Raw genomic sequence first — 20,286 nt, 5'->3', positions numbered from 1 at the left:
AACACACCCCACAGGAGGTTCCCTTTGAACATCAGGAAGCACTTCTTTACTGTGTGGATGATGCAGTGCTGGTACAGGTAGCCCAAAGAGGTCGAGGGATCTCCCTCCTTGAAGATCCCTGAAGATCTTCAAAGGCTGCCTGAACATGGCCCTAGGAAACCTCAAAGGGCCCAGTGTGGCCCTGCAAGAGCGGAGTGGTATGGAGGGGACCTCTGGAAGTCCCTTCCAACCTCAACCCTTCTGTGATTTCTTGGACTATTACCATAATTCTTGGAAACATTAACTGCATCAGGAACAAAACCAGAAACTCCGTCACCCAAGCAAAAGAGCCAAATCCACATATCTTACCATCTGCAGGATGCTCACTATTTCACTCCTCACATTACAAGTAGCTTGGCGTGGGCTGATAAAAATATGAGAGCACTAGAGGAAAAGGCTTTGGCAGAGATATCTGCCTGTGATGAGGTGGCTGTTTTTCTAGTACATATATATTTAAGCCTGCACCATTGACAATCGTGAGATTTTCAAAGTTTATAACAGCATTAAAGCTCACATAGAGAGGACACTTCACAAAACTCTTTTCAATTCATTCAACCATTTCAGGAACGAGAAAAAAATATCTTTAGCCATGGTAGATAAGGCTATATCTAACAGAATATACAAACAAGCCTACACACTTCAGCATAAAGATTTAAAATCATAACTTTTCAACAAGTACTCTGGATTAACCATTCCTCATATAATCAGTTTTAAAACATTTCTAACCTTTCCTCTACCCTCGGATCCTGTAACATACACATTTTTATTCTCCTCCCACGTCTTCAGCCCCTCCTCCTCAAATTTTCCTTTGAATCAACAGTTTTGTTATTGTCACATCTACTTTGGAAGAGAGCAGAGAGCTCTGTGAAGCCTACAATCCCTAATTCATCCTCAAAGTTCAGTTCTACTGGAAAAGAGTGGACAGAATAATTTCTTTTTGAGAATGAACCTGACAGCACGCTCTGCAGCAATGAAACATTCTTAAAGTCAGACATTACCAGTGAGAAAGAGAGAAGCATGAAAAATAAGCTAACAAAATTGAGGATAGAAAAATACTTTTTTTTTCACTTCCATTAGCAGCATCTTAAGTCAAATGAGAAACACAGAATGAAAAAAAAAACAACCACCTTTAACTTCCTAGAATTAAACAGTTTGTGCTTCTGAGATGTAAACTGGATACAGGTTTCAATTATTTGTCTATAATTGGCCTTAAAAAGTCCAGATTTTTAAAGGGCAGGTAACCAGACTATACTTGTACCTTAAGAACAGTGCAACAAGTTCTTCATTAAATAAATGCTGAATGGCTGCCAAAAAACATGATTAATAGGAGTTTAATATACTCTTAGGTCCAGAATAGGTCACTGAAGGCAAAAAAGAGTAATGAAGAGAAGATGACTGAAATAAGAACTACCACATTGAGCCAGATCAAAAGTTCACCTATAGCAGCTTCCCTTTAAGCACTTGCTACTGGCAACTGTCATAAGAAGAATATAAATAAGAGAAGGTACATCCTCATCTTCCCAAATAAGCTCCCAGCAACCTAGGGACTTCCAGCTCAGAAAGCCTATGAACAAGTAGTTGCAGTCAAGCCATCAAACTTAATAGCCATTGACAGCCACATCCTCAAGGAATTTAAACAAATGCATGCTTTAAAGCCTCTACAGCACTATACTTTATAAATTTCCCAAATACCAGTTGTACAAAAAAAAAGTGTTTAATATTTATATCTGATAACTATGAATTTCATTACACTGTTAAAGAGCTAAATTTGATTTATCTACCTATTTCATGCTTTTCCACCTTGAAAATCTCTATCCCACATTTCCTTCACTCTCTTCTTTTTTAAGCTCTTTTCAAGGTCCTACACAAAACAGCAAGGGTCAGGATACCCCTTCCCAAATTGAAGAGCCAGAGGTGGGGGGGGGGGGGGGGGGGGGGGTGTAGAAGTATCCCCTTCTGCTTGCTGCAACAGCCGCTGCTGCTGCCCACTCCTCCCAGCCCGCCTGGTAGGGTGCAGGGGACCACATCCAGTCAGCCAGCCTGCTCCTCTCCTTTGCTCAGCTGGCCCAACTGGTGTCCTTGGAGCTGAAAGGAAGCACCCTGCAGACCTCAGATCACGCTCGCTTACATATGCTGTAATTACAGCCGCTATCCAGCCACCAAACTCCGCTGTACTTGAACCCAACAGTGCAGAGCTACACAAGCTCTTAGAAATGCAATACAGCAAGTCCCAAAGATGGAACACCAACCCTCCCCAAATCCGCACACATACCCAGGCAAGCAACAATCCCACTGAGATAGTAACTATCCTCATGTTTTAAATGCAGCAAGTGTGTAAGAGCTTACAGTACTGACTTTCAGCATGAGGAATGCCCAAAAGTTCTAAGAAATTAGAAGCGAGGAATGCTATTTTCAGAACAGAAGGTGGAGGTAAATTAACCAATTTCATCGGTACATTAGAGTGAAGCTATTTCTGTAATGGTCCAAACAAACTCTTTATGGTAACTGTACACTTGGCACAAACCAGGCTTGGTGAGCGACAGGTACACTGGAATCTCATTTTCATGGTTCAGATTTCTGTGCTTTCAAGAGTGCAGTCTTGTTCTCTCCTTCAGAAACAGAAGTGGGAATTGGTATAGGGAAGAAAGAAACGCTCCACTTTGAAAGATAAATTCATTCATTTTGAGTGCACAAGAGGACAATAGGGCCATTCAAGCACTATACAAAGTGTGCTGGCAGCAAGACCAAGCAGTATCTTTTTGGAATACGAATTGTTTTACTCCTATAGACTGAGAGCCCATTGTTCCAGATAGATTAAGCTCTGTGTTAGACTTTCTGACAAACGAAGAACAGCTTAAGAAGATTCAAAAATATGCAGAGAAAGCTTCTTTTTAAAAATACACATACATCTTAAATGCCTGTATTTATACTACCTCGATGCACTTGAATAGAGATTGAAAAAAAACAGGTGACAGTTTGAGCTTTTTACAAGAAAAAACACAAATTCTTTACAGATATAATAATAGATTAAAAGTATTCACTAAACAGCACAGTAGGCTAAAAATACTAATGGGGAAAGTAGTTAACTATGGAGTAAGTATTGGCTTTCCGATAAACTGTTGTTCCTTCCTGAAGGAGGAATGATTATAACATACAAGTCCTGTTGCCATTATCATCCTTGTCTGAAAGGCACAGAATCTATGAAAACCTAGGCATCTTTACGAAATCCTTACATCTATAAACAGGCTCTGACTTTTGTGGCCCTCAGTCAAAGAAGAGGCCCTCTCTACAGAACCACTCTTCTTCCTGTAAAGAATAATATTTATTCTTTTCTCTTTTCCTCCTTCCACTCACTTTTGCAGGAGGAAACTTGGGATTGCATGCTTGTTTGCTAAAATGGTCAAGTCTAAATTCATCTGAACACAGAAGATTTAGATCTGCATTTACTTCTTTAGCAGCTACATTCATTTCTATGAAGGTAAGATTTCCACAATATATAAGTTGATTAAAAAAAAAAGAAAAAACAGCACAAGTTTACCCTTCCTCAACAGACAGAAATAACTCCTAAGTTTTATTTTACAAGTTAACTACATTATTTTCTCATTAGAAATATCAGAACATGTTTTTGTCTCAGTTTTTTGCTGGAGTATTAAAGGAATAACAGAAACAGCATGAAAAAAGGAAAATTGCTGCCCTGATTTCAGGAGAATGTATAATTTTATATACATATATACATACACATGTACTCACATACATGTGTGCGTACAGATATATATATATGTAGCACATTTAGAAGGTACAGAAGTATAGAACTCTTCAGTACAGAAATAGTACTGGTGTATATTGGGAGTAGCCCACTTTTGCAAATTGCTACTTCAACAGTATTCTCAGTGCCCATCAGTTTTCTTCCACTGAGATCATGACCCCTAGGCTTTTTTTGTCATCTTTGGCTGTTAGATCTTGGCCTTGCAGGAGGGGAGAGGGTGCATGCACATATGTATGTATAAGACAGTAATGGTAGGAGATACAAGATGATGCTGCAAGAAAAATATACCTCATGTATACATGCATATGCACATTTATTCATGTACACTTTTTTTAAACATCCACCTTTCTTACTATCCTACTTCAGATTTTTAAAAGGTCCATCTGTATATGTGACCCTACTTTTGTCCTACTGTCCACACATAGAAGACTGTTGACCTTTAAGCACTGTGTTTCTGATAGGAGTTCCAAAACACGACCTTACATTCTTCCTTGAATCCACCCTTGCTATTTGCAATAGCTCTTTAGGTTTACTTTGGGGAAGCTACCACAAAGTTTGTGACTATTACACTAAGACATTTCTGAAAGACCTCAGAAGTCCCTTAGCAATTTAACATGATTTAAACTTTTCTTTCATTCTAGCCCCATGGCATTTGATTCCCTTCAAACAGCCAAATTATTCCAGAGAGATTAAAAGCCAATAACCAGAATCGTTTCAGATAAAGCAATCAACTTCCCACCCACACTCCCCTTAACTGTAGGTACAGAGTTCAGCCTTTCTAGTTAAAAAGGAAGGCTAATTTCTCTATCAGGTGGGAAAAACTTGTTTCCATGTTAATAAAAAATTGAGATATAAATAAGTATCAGAATCTGAGAAACAGTGACTAGTAGTGCAGAAACTGCTTTGATGATATTAATGCTTCTCCACAGTTTATATTGATTTCCTCTCCTTTTCAACTACACTTAGGCTTAGCCTCCTCAGTTAGCTGTCATAAGCCTCTAAAGATTTGAAAAGCCTGATGTCCCTTATCACAGCTTAAAATCTTTTAATATAGATTTTAGGCGATAGTTAAATATCACAGGTTGGAATCAAAACTGCCATGAGTAAATACAGATTTACTCTTATGGTCTTCTTAATGAGGCCTCAAAATGAAACCTCAGTGAAGCATACAGTATATAATTACACAAACAAGAAAATGATGTTAAAAGAACATGAAGTTTGCCAACTCAAGCCCTGATGAGCAAGGAGATGCTAGAAATGAAGCAGTCTGTGCACATTAATTCCATAGATTTGCGCTCATCTATTATGATATTAATTTTATGTTCTTTACTTAGCTAAGCAAAACTCCTATGTCCCATAACAGAACCACCTGAAAATGATTTGGGCTATTATTGCAAAACATTTTGTCGAGATGACCTGACTACCATAATTTTAGAGGCTAACAAACAAGAAAAAAAAACAAAAGGTAAGAGTGAGAAAGGGCACTTCAGGTTAGCTCATCAGTGCCAAGCACTGTAGGCTTGTTTGCAGTGGAGTGTACTGAATGTGCTACTGGAGCACGATCCCCCATTTTCATTATATTAAAAAGAAATGTAGTATACGTACTTTGAGGTGGCTCTATGACGCAAGCCAATATATAAGACATGGGGACAGTTGAGAGATCTTTCAAAAATTAATTCCTGACTAACACACTGAAGTAGTTACATCCTTACATGTAACCTGAATAAAAAAGTTACACAACTCTTTATCCACTTACTACAGAAGTGATTCATAATCCTCACTTTGGCAGCTACGTGTGTGAGTTTTCAAGTATAAATACAATTTTCACTATGAATACCATTGGCTTATACACTATCAGGCACATGCCTTGCATGCTGCATGGGATGGATCTAGGACACATGAAGATAAAAGCCCCCTTCCTGTACAGACTACAAAAATAAAAAAAAAAAGGAGGATCACATAATTAATGTGACTGAATACTATCCTGGAGAGTTAGCTCTTATCTTCACCTTTGCCAATTTCTACTCAGTGCAAATCAAAAGCCTTAGCATACAGTCATTCCACTGTACATTTTTCATTTACTAGTTCCTGACTTTATGCTCCAGGGTTTGATTTGCAGAACTGCCGAGCAACTGGAGCTTCAGCTGAAACCTGTGAATACAATATTTTGAACAGGTACAGTCTGACGTGAAACTCTTCCCTCCCAACCCCCATAAAAGATAGAAAAAAAGAGAATGTAAAATATATGGATACTTGAATCATTTACTTTGTTTCTCAGAACTGTGTGGTCACATGGAATAGACAATCATGTTCCATTAGTTGCAAGGAACTGATGAAAAATAAATTAATCATTGCTCTTCAAATAGCCAAGCACAGCAATTACTGATCATTTCACATTTACTGGCAAAAGATTCATTCTTTAAGACACTTTTCAACAGTGTACAATAAAAAAGGCATGGGTTACTCCATGAAAAGAAGTTAAAATTATCAAGCAGCTATTAGGTAAACAATTCGCTAAATAAGGTGGAAATCCCCTGTAAGAAAACAGCATGTTATAATATCTACTGCATAATAATAAATTATATAGATGCAACTGGATGAAAGTAAGGCTTTAGAAATAAGTCCAGTTTTCTCACCTCTAGGGAGGGTGCACAAATACGTAATCATGGTCATATTATTGTAACATGGATTTTGTTTGAATTTTCACAGGTTTTTAGCCCAAATCTTCCTAAAAATTAGGTTTACATAATCATAGGAGCATCTGTCTCCTTACCTAACCCCAAATAACACTTGACTCTAGATAGATGCTTGACTTCAAAAGCATTCAACATAATAGCAGCTGTCAGAGATCTCAAGTCTTAACAAGATTTCAAGAATGCAAGACAGAGCAGAGGATGCAGACTAAATTTGCTCTCTCCCCTCCTCTTCTCTTCAGTCCCAGAAGGAAAGGCTTTAGCATGTGGTCACAGTGAATTAAGACAAGATGATACAATCAGCAAAGAAACGTTCAAAGACAATAGCTACAAGTAAACACATACTAAGTTAAAAGCCCCAATTTCTTAGTTCTCAAAAACAAGACAAGATGATCACAACGAATAAGAAAGCAAAAGTTGTAATTGCAAACATTCAGAAGTTTCTCACTTGTGCAAAAACATGCTGAAGGAGAAGGAAAAAAAACATCCTGCAACCATGCTCTGCCATTACAAATAACTGGTACGTATGCAATTTAGTGATGGACCAGTAACCTTTTCATCACTTCTGAAACCACTTCTATGAGCTGTTGCATCAATGTAAGCAACTGAATTCTAAGTAGAGTTGTATATTTTGACACAAAGCAATTGAGACCTATTATTAGAAGGCAGAACTCATCTCAAAACCGTCTTAAACTCGCACACAGTTTTAAACACTTCTGAACTGAGCACCCAGAACACCTCTTGCTAAGGGAAGGACATTTTTAAACATCTCTATTACCAATAAAATTTTAAGCAGCCATCTGGAGTCTTCTTTAAGAGTGATTCACAACTGGAAACCTTCTTGGAAGATTTATCAAGACTGCTCTCTGGAGACCACAAAGATCTGTATATTTTAAAAATACCGTATACATTATGGTTTTCTGAATTCACATTTTATAATTGTGTTGTGAAGCTTTACACACAGAAAGATCTTGTTACGTATTCATAGCCCATACAAACAGCTAACAAACTGTTTGAACTCCTAGAGGAAGGACAGACTTTGAACACTTTTATGATATTTTAAAATTTGGAAGGGTGAAAAATTGATGACCCTCTTCAGACTTTTTTTGTACAGTAGTGACTGGACAATAGAGGAAAAATAGTAGGATACTCCCACCCACGGCAAAAATCCCCTAATGAACCAAGAAAGTAACTGAACAATTGGGTTCCTTTTCTCCAAGTTTACTTGTGGAGATAAACATGTATGACACTGAACAGTAAAAAAGCATTGCTGACCAAGCACAAGGCTTTTATTTACTGATAGCAAACAGAAAACTTAACACTATGACGGTCACCGCTGTACATAAAAAGTTTGTTTTTAAAAAAATTGCTGACTCCTGTTTTTGTAAAATAAAGTTTAACTGTGGTATTATAGTTCATAAATAAATTTTTTCCAAACTTTTTCTAATTTTCTCTAATGATTCATCTCCAAATAATTTGCTAAATTCAAGGTATTTATGAAGGACAATTAAACAAAAGCAAACAACAAAAAAAAGTTTCAATGCTTTCTAAAGTGCCATCCAAACTTCAACTATGAAGGACATTTTCACAGAGTAAAAACTAAGTCTATAGTTTTTGAAATACTCTCAATTCCAAACTTACCTCATTTTTATCATAACTGGATCACTACTGCATTTCCCTTCTGATGTTAATAAAACTGGCAGCTTAGATTTCTGATCCTATGAAACTGAAGGGCCCTTTGAGATGATGCAGATTGCAAGACAACACACCAAAAAAAGCCTTATTAGGAGCATTTTAATAAAACATGGAGAGCTCTGGATTGAGCTAACAATACCTTTTCCAGCTAGGGAGATTTTAGACACCTGCTGCTCACGCAGCCATGAAGTGAAAAGTTGTACTTTAACAAGTGACATTATGATCTTCAGTTTAAGACAAAAAATAAGCTAAGGAAAGCATAAGCCCACACAAAAGCTTTTGGCCAGCTGGTGTAAATTCTCATCTGTTTAAGAAATATTCACCCTAGCAGAAAGATACATTAAAATCCATCAAAGTTCAGATTTGCATGAAGCTTGAAGTTCAAGTACTTTTGAGATAACTGCACCAAAATAGCTAAATTTTGTTCTTGTGAAAAATATAAATGAATACCTATTTATCAGAAGAAATATATTTTGAATGTGGGCACACAGGCACGTATACGTTGAAGAACATGCTTTGGACTCCACTGAGATACAGACATTTTCTAGAAGCCAGTTTAGAGCAGAAGCTTCCCACTGCTGACTACAGTCAGAAACCTGGGGGACAAAACTAGAACTTGTGAATTCTTCTCACTCATGTAATTTACTCTAAAAATAGTGGAAGGACTGAACCTTCAACCGTTTTGCCATACATTCTGTCATGCCCAGACCAAGACAGGGCTGATGCCATTACAGCAGCAATCCTTCCTAATAGAGCCAGTCATTTCAGCGTTTTCTCTCCTGGGAAGATGTTTTTCCCATATTTAGTTCAACAAAAGAAATATATTAATATATCATGTATATCTTATAATATATATAATTATATATTATTATATAGATAATAACAATGTGACTTGAACCACACATACTAATCTGCCTTTAAGAGACAAACAAAAATGAAAATAGATGATAAATGTATGGGAAGTATTTGATTTTTTTGTAAACAAAGTCACTAACAGAGACACATACAGTTAACATTTAACAATTATTCATTCTCCTATTTGCCTAAGCTTTTTGTCATGATTGTAATGATTCCACATAAAGAAAATACTGCTAGTTATAAAAAGAAATATGAAAAAAGTTTCACAAATCAATACACTTTACAAGTAAAATCATTTTTACTATTTAAATACTGAAATAGCCAAATTCAAATGCTCAGATAGTTTACTTAACTCCTTCTAAATCCATCCTAAATAATAAATTTTATTATGAGTTCACATAAAAACACATAGCTATGTTTCTAGTGATTTTTTTTTTGACTTTCCAATGATTATTAAAGTTAAGAAGGATAACCATCACAGCTATGCAATTTAACCAAAGGGACTCACAACTCAAACAGTAACCCCAAAGAATTAAAGTTTTTTTTTTTTCTTTTTAAATTATACTTGAAAATAACACAATGATCCAGCACTAGAACATCTGCACTACATTCACACTTCAGGACCAGGTCTGGAATTCATAGTCTCACTGAACCAAAATGCCTGCATCTTGATTTACATGACAGTCTAAGTCTTTAAGAATCTTAGTCTTACAAAATTCAAAAATTACCAGCTAGAAGCATGTTATATAAAAGTCATGTAAGTTTAAGCTTGCAATGAAATTATTTTCTGTTAATGAGAAACAAAAGCTAACATCCATCAGAAAAATACAAACTGTACACTCAAACATAGAGCAAATTTACACTACAGTACATACTATGACAAATTAAAAATTATAAAAGAGACAATATAGTCCTTTCCAATAACCCTCATATTCTGTACTACAGAGAGCTAGTTGGTAGAAAGAACCCTAAAAATTACATAATCTTAAACTATCTCTTTTTACCATTTCTACATTTATCTTCTGTGGGTGTCACTGAGCTTCTCCTTGACAGCAGATGAGCCATACAGGAAGGTCTTGCAGGATCCAGAACAACCTACAGCTATGTGGCTCCCTTGTAGCGTAATGATGCCACTCGTCTCCTACACTCCTTTCACTTCTTAGGTAGCTCACTCCCATCCATCTTACACAAGGAATAAATAAAACCTTTTTTTGTTTGTTTGGTTGGTTGGGTTTTTTTTTTGAGTTTTTTGAATTTTGAGACTGAAAAATCAAAACTTGCCAAAAGCAATGTTAAGTCTGTTTCAGTGCACATTCTCAGGGTGGGGGAACGGGTTGATCGCTGCTTGAACTGATATTCTAAAACCATTAGTATACTCTGAGCAATGTAGCAAATAGAAGCTTCTTTCACATTTTGCAAGTTTACAAATTTACTTCTTCAGTGTTCTATTAAACATCTTTCAAAATCATGCCATAACAAAAGAGATGTTTTGATATATACAAAAATTACTATGTTCAGATAATGGAAGATGCTAATCAGAGATTAGCAGAGAGCAGCACCTACAGTGGCAATTTGTTCATGGAAACAGACAAAGAAAACTGAAATCCTCTGCAGTGATTCACAGGCAGATCTAACTGCAACATCCTGACCTAGACACCTGAACCCACTTTGTACACAGCAAAGCACAGCTAGGAAGCTGTTCTGGCTCATAACTAATGGTACGCAGGTATGACTCTTCACACAGAAAGCATATCAAAATTGTAAAGGCTTGATCAAGATAACGCTGTAAAAAGAGAACCTTATAAGCAGTGAAATAGAATTAGAATGATAAAATTGCTCCATTTCAGGATATTCAGAAACACAGCAGCAGTATTTTGCACCAGTTGTGCATACAGGTCAGGAGGCTTGTAACATCCAATGATTTTTGAGAACAAAATCTTTCAAAAGAAGTGTCCTTTTGTATTAGCAAGGATGGGCAGCTGCAATCTGCAAACACACTGATGTCAGAGGGAGGTATATTTCTCCCAGTATGACCATGCCATTTAAGAAACTAGGACAAGCAAGAATTCAGGAATGAAACAAAACACTGGACTGAAATCGAACACTAGCAAGACCAATATTAATGGCAAAGCTCCAACTGACATTCACAAATTTGGAGATTCACCCCAGATATCTGTGCTGAGATCCTACAAGCGACAGCTTTCCTTAAACTGTCCTGAATACACTGAAAATGGATCTTTTCCATTTACAAGGACAAGCAGATTGAACAAAATCTGCACAGGCCTCTTAAGATTAATTTCAAAATACATCTGCATGCAGTGTAGGAGAATGAAGTCTAGGTCTGCAGACGAAAGACCTGCAAAATTAGAAGACCTGAACCACAAGCACCACAGAATCGTGCAGACCTGCAATGAAATAACATCTTCTGGTTTTGTAGCTACAGTTCCATTTTTCTTCTCCCTGTACAACTCCAGTACAGCTCCACCAGTATGTATCAAGAAACATATTTCTGATGTGCCATACCTCATGAGTAAGAGAAGGATGAAGAAGCAGAGCGTCTGAGCTTTGTGTGGACATAACCCTTTTACTCCCACATTAGCATTGCCTGGTGAGAACACCAATAAAAGATGCATTTCACTTTTAACTGCTGATTGTATACATTAACTGTAAGCAAGTGCAAGTACCTAAGATCATCCTCAAATCAGACTTCCAAGTTTTATGTGCTGTACATTGCCAGTAAACAACAAGAAAAGACTAAGCAAGTCATGTATCGTATGTTTTTAGCTGTAAAAAGAAGCGAGAAACCTGTAAATTCCTAATACACAGGAATGATTACAGAGCATACAGAAAACACAGAGAGACAGCTGATGTATCTATTTAGTGTGAAATAAACCCTTTCTAGATAAGCCAGAAAAACGTTAGGTATCTCTGCTCTGTGGTTTGCCTGTAGTAAACAAAGTAAGCCAAAAGATGCTAGAACCTCCCTCACTTCTCCTTGTTAAGAAAAGAAGTGCAAGGTGAAACAAACCAACCTGGAAATCAGAATCCATCTCCCACCCGGGCATCAGCGATGACCAGCCAGCACTGTTTCCTTCTCTTCTCTTATGGCTACTCAGAAGTCTAATGAATTTTGCCTTGATCAGTTTCTCAACTTTCGTTATGACCCCCATCTCCTGGCTCATCAGTTTTCCTGCAGCCCAGTAAGCTGGCAGCTGCTCAGTTCCTTCAGGGGAGAGAAGTGAGAGTCACTTGTAATAATGGGCTGCAATTATTACTGGATTGCAGGAACTGAGCTGCTGTTGCTGACTGCTGTCATTTTATCTGCCTTTGAACTTCTTTATGACCCCATGGCAAAGAATTACAGCCCTCGGCAGGAAAAAACATCACACCTCTCATCATCACACAGCATCCTGCAGAGCCTCTCGAACAAGTGCCAGCCTGGCTGACTGGGGAACAGGAAGCACTACACAAAGCCACATTAATTACACTAATGCAGCCGCGCTGCTTCAAGCCCTTCTTCAAACCTCACTCAGGTATCTGTAACACAATGCTGCATGCTACAGTCTACTGACTATAGACATATAAATGGGGACAAACAGGGTGCAGTAAACATAGGCTCCTCTCTGCCTAGACATAGAGTTTGGAAACCTGCACAATTTGAAAACATTTGAAAATGCAAGAGACAGACGGACATCAATTCTGCCATAATCAAAATGGAGTTGTACCCACTGGCAGCAATATATGTATTTTGTAAGACAGCCTAACTCACCTTAAACAGAAAGAAATGAATGAAAGCTGTAATAAACTGTCCAATATTGGATAATAATATAATCCCAAAAGGGATTGGCAAAGTCAATAAACTGTTTATCTTCATGCAGAGGTACAAAATAAAGGTAGATTACAGTCCCCAAAAGGCAAATCAAAGTCATTTGAAATAGTCAAAACATACTTATAATCACTAGGCATCACTTAAATAAAAAAGTGAGACTTCTACCTCTTATTTTCTGATTCATTAATGTCTATCTTCCCTGTTATTCAGTCTTTTTCCTTCTCGATCACTGCCCAGTTCGCCTCACTCCCAATTATTTCAGCAACCTCCAGCCACAAATGAAGGTAACAAAGGTCAAAATTCAATGCATGAAATGTTTTTCAAAAGTGTCTTTCATAGCAGTAGATATCAATCAATAATTCTGGTGGATCTCTGGGGTAGTCTGACCCACATGCTGAGACGGAAAACACTTTTGACTTTAATTTTCCAGAAATATCTATAATCTATTGATTCTAATGTTTGAGCTTTAAAACATGCCATCTCTAACAAGATACTATTTTGCATGCAAAATATTTGAGAGGAAGAATTTAATTTAATAACAATGGCATTGAAGTGTTTCATGAGGCAATAATTCAGTTTGAGTTGATTAAGTTCGAATTTGTTGGCCTAGCGATTTATTAACCGGGGACAGAAATTACTGCTGAAAAAGCACACTGGGGTATTCCCCATATTCCTGCTATGCTGTAAACCATAAATCTCCTTCCTCTTACTGTAAGGATGGTGCATCTGTTTAGAATAGTTTGTAGATATATGATAGTGAAGTAAAGAAAATAACTTTATTATCTGAAACAATGTCATGCTGCTCCAAAAAACACAAAGAAACCAGAACAAGCAACAACTTATTTCATCCAAAAGATGGAAATGTCACTCCAGATATAGGGAGATTAAATTTCCTCAGTATTTTAAGGATCATCTTTAGAACGCTTATTTTAAACCATCCACCGTTCATAGCTGATGAAAACGTAGATAGCCTGTTCTATAAAAACAACTGAATAACAGCGTGATTTGTTTCCATTCAGTTTTTTTGTTTGTTTTGTGTTTTTTTTTTTTTTTTTTTTTTTTAGCAGTCCAACAGTGACTTCAGCCTGCTCTCTCTCTCCACTGCCAGGAATAATATTGTTCACATTTTCAGTACACATTGTGCATAAGACAGCAGCTTTGGAACAACTGTCCACTGGTTGGTTGTAACAAAAAAAAAGTTAGGAAGTGAAAGAATAGGAAGGGAAAAAAGGGAAAAAAAGAGGGGAAGGAACTGAAAACTATGGGCATCTTAAACTCCAGTGATCCTTACTCTGGATGAATTCCAACAGAGGTTGGAGTAAGACCACCCAGTCTTAAAAGTTACCATGAAGAAACAGAAATCCACGAACGTCAAAACAGCTTTCTCCATGAATACTGAGCTTTGTACGCCTGTCCAGCTCCAGCAAGCTAAACACATTACAATCGATCACCTGCTTTTAAGAGCTTGGGGTTCTGGACATGACAGTGCCAGTTACAAGGCACATTACTGAATTAGAGGCATACTCTCTGGTCTCCTGCTGGTGCATTCTAATCCATTTGCTTTCGTATTGCTGTCAAGGAGAACACTTTAATCATCATCAGGTGTCTGTCAGTGTTCATCTGATCATACTCAATGCAGATTAGGCAAACCTTTAAGAATATTGCTTCCCCCTGCAGATTGGGCAAACAAATAGTTTAACTTTCATAGAAGAATATCTATAAAACTTAGCCCTTGATTATATAGCAAAACAACAAAAGTTAATCTCAGAGAAGATTCATAAACTGAATTTAGTTAATTGAATTGCAATGGTCTTCAAAAATGGCAAGTCCATAACAAAAGATGTGCTATGTAGTTTAAAAATTGCAATAGCATATTACCTAATTCGGTAATGGACTCACATACGCTACCATAACGTATGCTTGTGCCTACCTCTACATTTGTTGAATGAATGCTTCAGTGAGGATGTGTTGTCTATACTGCCTCAGAAATACTCCGCACTTCATTTTTATGTCAGCTTTGTAACTTTACATAATTATTAATATTTCAGCTATACTAAATAGTTTAATACCCAAAATAAAGGATACAGGCTGAGGAAAAACAGTAATCCACATTAACCACTAGTATGTTTAAAGTTACTCCTGTCCCAGATATGGCAATTGCATTGAAGTAACAGATGGACAGGAAAATTGTATTTTGCATTGCCCTTCATTTGAAGAAGTAAAAGCAAACCAAAGCTATCAAGAAGTTCTTCAGCAGGTCTCCTATTAGGACTGACTGTTTACAATTAAACAGGAATCAACCAGGTGTAAAATAACATTCTATCTGCATTTAATTCCACGGGATCTTGAGCTATTGAAAAAGAGAGACATCTAAAAATACTTTTCCTTTTTTTTTTCTTCAATTTCACTGATCTCAAACCTTGTTACACACATGAAAAAAGAAAGCACTCCATGTCTATATGTATAAATATATATTTCTATGTGCACACACTGGTTATGCAATCTTTCAGGTTCACCAAACAAATGGTTTGTGTGATTTAAATTAATTATTAAAAAGTACTAACCTGGTCTACCACTATAAATGAAAGCACACATAGTAGCATTCTGCTTTTAATATTAAGGGCTTTTGATCCAGTAGATTATTTTACCATGAAATTTGAAGCTGAGCTAGTAGCTTTTAAATGCAAGTAACTTCTATAGTGATGGATAATGCTCTCAGTTAATTCCAGTACTCAGAGGAAAATAGGTTTTCCAAGTCTGCATTAATAGTTTTCTTACGACAAGAAGACCTAAAACCTTCTTCAATTGTTCACGTATGTGCTATGCCACACTGTGAAATCCTTTTTCTTCATAACACTTAAATCATAATTTTCTTCGCTGCAAGTATTTAGATGATCAAGGTAGCTAGGTGTATACCTACCTATTAGTCTTCCAGAAAGCTCAACTGAGCATTACTGAGAAGATAACTTTGTCATTTCCCTTCCTCCTTCCCTACCCTCCACCCGAAATCAAATTAATTATGAAGCTTTTCATCACTGTGGAAGCATTAGGCTTTCTACCACACTTCACGATTGCTTTAGGTGTATTTACAGCTCAGCGATATCTTAATAGCATAAAAACAAACAAGGCAAAAAACACTTACATAGGCAAGGTTTAATTAAGCTGCATACAGAAGAGCTCAACATTAACTCTTAAATTTTCATTGAGTAATATTCTGCTCTTCTCCATGTTCTTTAATATCTTCAACAACCTATGACAACACCCCACAAAATTATTTTTGAATGTAAAATGTAGATTTTCCCTGTATAAATGGGATGGTCACTGTCACATTGTTTTTCTCCAATTCAATCACATTAATAGCATATTATTTTACACTCATTTTTTAGGGATTTGTTTTGTTTTTGAATTAGGGGTACAATTAGTTGAAATCTGAAGTAGGAATAGCCAGAAAAACAACAAACCCTACATAATTCCTGTAATCATTCATTCACTTCATACTGCACAAGAAAAAAAAAAGCTTTCTTACGGAATTCAAGTTATTTCCTGTTTAGTTGTTTCTGATGTTATGCACAGCAATTGATCTTTGACATGGTTTTGAGTGTGGAAAACTGGAGTGAACTGCAAGCCAAGAAACTGCTGGAAAATTAGGAATATAATCTTAATCTATCATCCCTGCTAGAGCCTGATGCAAACAACTGTATATAAAAAAAGGTTGGATCATTTGCTTCCACTTCTTATATTTGATTTTAAAACACTTGTTCACATTAATCTCCTCCCCTCCAATATACTTCATTGGATTTTTATATATACGTTTTTACATCTTGCTACCTCAAAATTATACAAAACTGTAAAGAGGGAAGTCTGAACAAATCAAACAAGAACAAAGGAGGGCAAACGTTTATATATTTTTCCGTCACCTCCATGTATTTAAGGCATTCTGTACCAGGTTCATTCATATGTTTGTAAACATTTTTAAACAGATTCTATCAGCAATCAAGCAGGCAACTTTCTTTAGAGAGCTTCCCAGTTATCATTACCAATAACAGATTACCACCACACACACAAGAAAATAATCAAAACTACAGGTGTTTGTTCTCCAGGGGGGAGGGATGGATTTTTTTTTTCTCCAGTCCCAGTAATTCAACATTCCACTCACTGCCCCATCCCAGTGCACATCAGGCACTTCTCCTCTTCTCCTTCTCCCCTCACGCAGCCCATCAACTATTTAAAAGGTCTTCCCACCCTCCTCTAGTTTCTTCTTTTTAATCTCCTACCTCTTCCTCTAGCTTCCTTTCCAAAACAGTCAGTAGCTTCTGTAACACACTAACATCACAACAGCTTCCCAGTTTTAAGTAGCATCCACTAATCTCAGCTGACACTTAAGCTACTGCTCAGGGCTCTTCATTAGCTCTCAGAGTCTTTAAGCAATTATTTTGCTTTCTACTCAACTTACATTCAACTCCTCTTCTTTCATATTGCTGCTGCCATCACCTTGGACTCATTCAATATTCACAAATTATCTCAGTAACACAATGAAGAATCTAAATACACTTTTGCTTTACTCCCCCTCCTTCAGACCGTCAAACCTGAGCATCAACTCTGACTTCTTGTTCCACCTATGGCTTCATTTTCAGCTCCCCCTGTTATAGTACCCTTTGCCATCTTCTGCCTGATTAATATCATTTCCTGTAGTACATTGTTTGATGTTGTCCAGTTTTACTTTAAATGCACCATTAGCATTAGAGAGGAAATGAAAATTATTAGGCACTATCTTAGTGGTTCGTTCAGCATGCATAAACATTCCCATCTGTCACAGAGCAAATCATTTCAATTTTCAACAAAACAAAAAACCTTCTGAAATCAATAAGAGCACTGAGCCAAAATGCAACAAGAGGGTTTTGATGAGAAATGGATAGTATTTCACATATATAACTAAATACTCATCACTATTCAAGCTCTAACTTGGAGTCATGCATGGAGGGAAGAAGTTGTAAATAATCATGGCAAGCAGCCATACATACCATTTCCTCATCTTTATATTTGGCAACGTTTCCTCAAATACCCAGAAAATGCATCTATTTTGGAACCATCGAAGGCAGTAACAAAGAGGATCCCAAGGTCGGTCTCTTTATCAAAGCCAAATTCTCGTGCAAACACCATGATATGTACACCCTCCCTTACTTTAGCTTTATCAGTGAAACTTGAATACACCCCAACAAAGAGGGTATTTTCTGACAGACCAGGAAGGCACGTCACAGCCCTTCTGATGGTCACCGAGGGGAGATTATCACTGGAACCATCGCAGCAGCCTGCCATTTCAAGCCAATGTTTGAGCTGTCATGAAGGATCAGATGACATGTTTTTATTTAAGCACAAATGATTTTGAAATAGAAATGGGAATTTCAGCAAGTTGCAGGTTGAACAAATTGATTCTGTACGATCTATTTTTCACTTCTGCTCCAGAGAGGAAGTTTAAGAAATTCACAGTACGTAGAGAGTCAAAGAAATTGATGGTTTCTTACCAGCACTATATCACTGCCAGAAGCTCAGGCTAAACCAATCACTTTTTAACTAGAAATGGGCCTGAGACATGATGTTCTGATCTCAATCTGAACTTCACAAAGTTCATGTTGGTTCTGCTAGGATTTGGCATTTGGCTTAGGATCTTCTTCACTTTTAACAATGAAGAAAAAAATCTTTTAAAGTACCAGTGGACTCTCCTCTATCAAGCTTAATAGAAATCAATAAATCAGCTTGATCCGATTTCATTTCAACATTGTAAGAAGTCTAAATAGGTGTCTTTTAGCACTGCAGTTATAATAAACCCCTCTAAGTCTCTTTGGGTGTAGTTCTAGTATGGATGTGAATTCCAATATGAGCAGGATTCAAGGACTTTCCTGGACGTATTTGCCTGGTAATTACCGGCTGAAGCACAAACTTGAGACCAGAAATGATTTTTAGAACGCTATTGCCCTCTGCTGGATTAGCTCTGAGTTACTGGGCTTTTCTTCAATGAAGCAGTGAAAATAATTCAGTTTTCAACTTGAAAACAAAACACAACAGGCATTGAGAGAAGAATTACACTCTATGAAAGCTTAAAGGAAGACGCTATTTCTCCTGATTTCCAAATAGGCACAAGACCCATAAAGAAAGAGACATTTGTTCAAACGGAGGATCTAACTAGAAACCTCTTAGGACCAGTTGATATCTTTGGTTTTAAGTAAACAAGCTTTGGAGATAAGCTGGTTTTGCACCATTTTTCATAATTTTCATTCAAGCAGAAGGAACTGACAGGCTGACAGCATGTGTAAGCTTCATCCTGTTTCAGGGCTTGATTTTACTTTGCCTTCTGCTGCACTGCAGTCAGTGATCTCTGCAGAGCATCTATATAGCAGAAGAAAATAAACATCTTGCAGAAAGGCTGTGCTTTCATGATCAGCTAAAGCAAACCTAAGTCAATGATGTTGAAAGGGCACAGCTGATATAACTTACTATACAGCCTCACAAGCAATAGATTGAACACACATGCACACACAAAAATAATAATTAAAAACATAAGAGAAAAAAATAAGGGAAACAGTATTAGATTGTTTTAGCTTAGTCATAATCTGCATCCTGAAAGGCAACAACAAAGCAAACAAGAACCCGTTGATAGTGAATGGCTCTAGAACAGTTTTCTATCAACATACACAGAATAATGGATCAAGCAAAGTAGGCAGATCTGGGAGTGCCCTATGCCAACAGAGAAAGATCAAGGGACTATTTAAGACATGAAAGATACTCTCATTATAAGCAGGCAGAGAAGAAAGAAGGAAGAAAAAAATCAGAGGACACTGCTAGTTGCAAATGACCTACCATGCTGGAAGAGAAACTCCTCCACTAAGTCTATATTCCTCTACTGAAGTACCATGTTTGTCCAGCAGCCAAGATCAAAACATCCATAATGGAGCACCCAAAAGCATTCAGGGACATAAGCTGAATGCAGCGTTGATTCTGAAGATGGAAGTGGCTCATTACAGCAATAATCTGCAGAGGAATCTCTCGGATGAAATTGCATGGATTCTCAGTGACAAATTACCTGGAAAGTTGTTTTGTGTTTTTTCTTCCTTAAAGACCTCTGGCTCTGGACTTTACTAAAATAAAGTAACTGGTAGATCACCTACCCATTACAATAATCAAGACAGGATTTAGGTATAGCTGAATAGTACTGTGTTCAGCTATGAAGGCCATTTCCTCTCCATGGTGTTCATTCAGCAAAACACAAGTTGCAGGCTTAAATTCAATGAGATGTAGCCCATGCACACTTGATAAAATATGTTTTGTCTAAATTATTATTTTAGAGTTTTCTTATAGCTAGAGGAAAGTAAAAATCCATAAATTGCACCATATTTTTCAGTCAGTTGGTT

At 37.0% G+C, this 20,286-nt stretch overlaps 1 protein-coding gene across 1 annotated transcript in view; it reads right to left on the bottom strand.

Moving 5' to 3' along the window:
- ARAP2 (ArfGAP with RhoGAP domain, ankyrin repeat and PH domain 2) overlaps nt 1–20,286 on the bottom strand; it is a 128,618-nt gene that overhangs the window by 73,898 nt on the left and 34,434 nt on the right.

Source organism: Anser brachyrhynchus, assembly GCF_964034855.1.
Source record: "Anser brachyrhynchus genome assembly, chromosome: 4".
Lineage (NCBI taxonomy): Eukaryota > Metazoa > Chordata > Aves > Anseriformes > Anatidae > Anser > Anser brachyrhynchus.
Note: the sequence above shows the minus strand (reverse complement) of the source record. Positions and strands in the feature narration are given on the sequence as shown.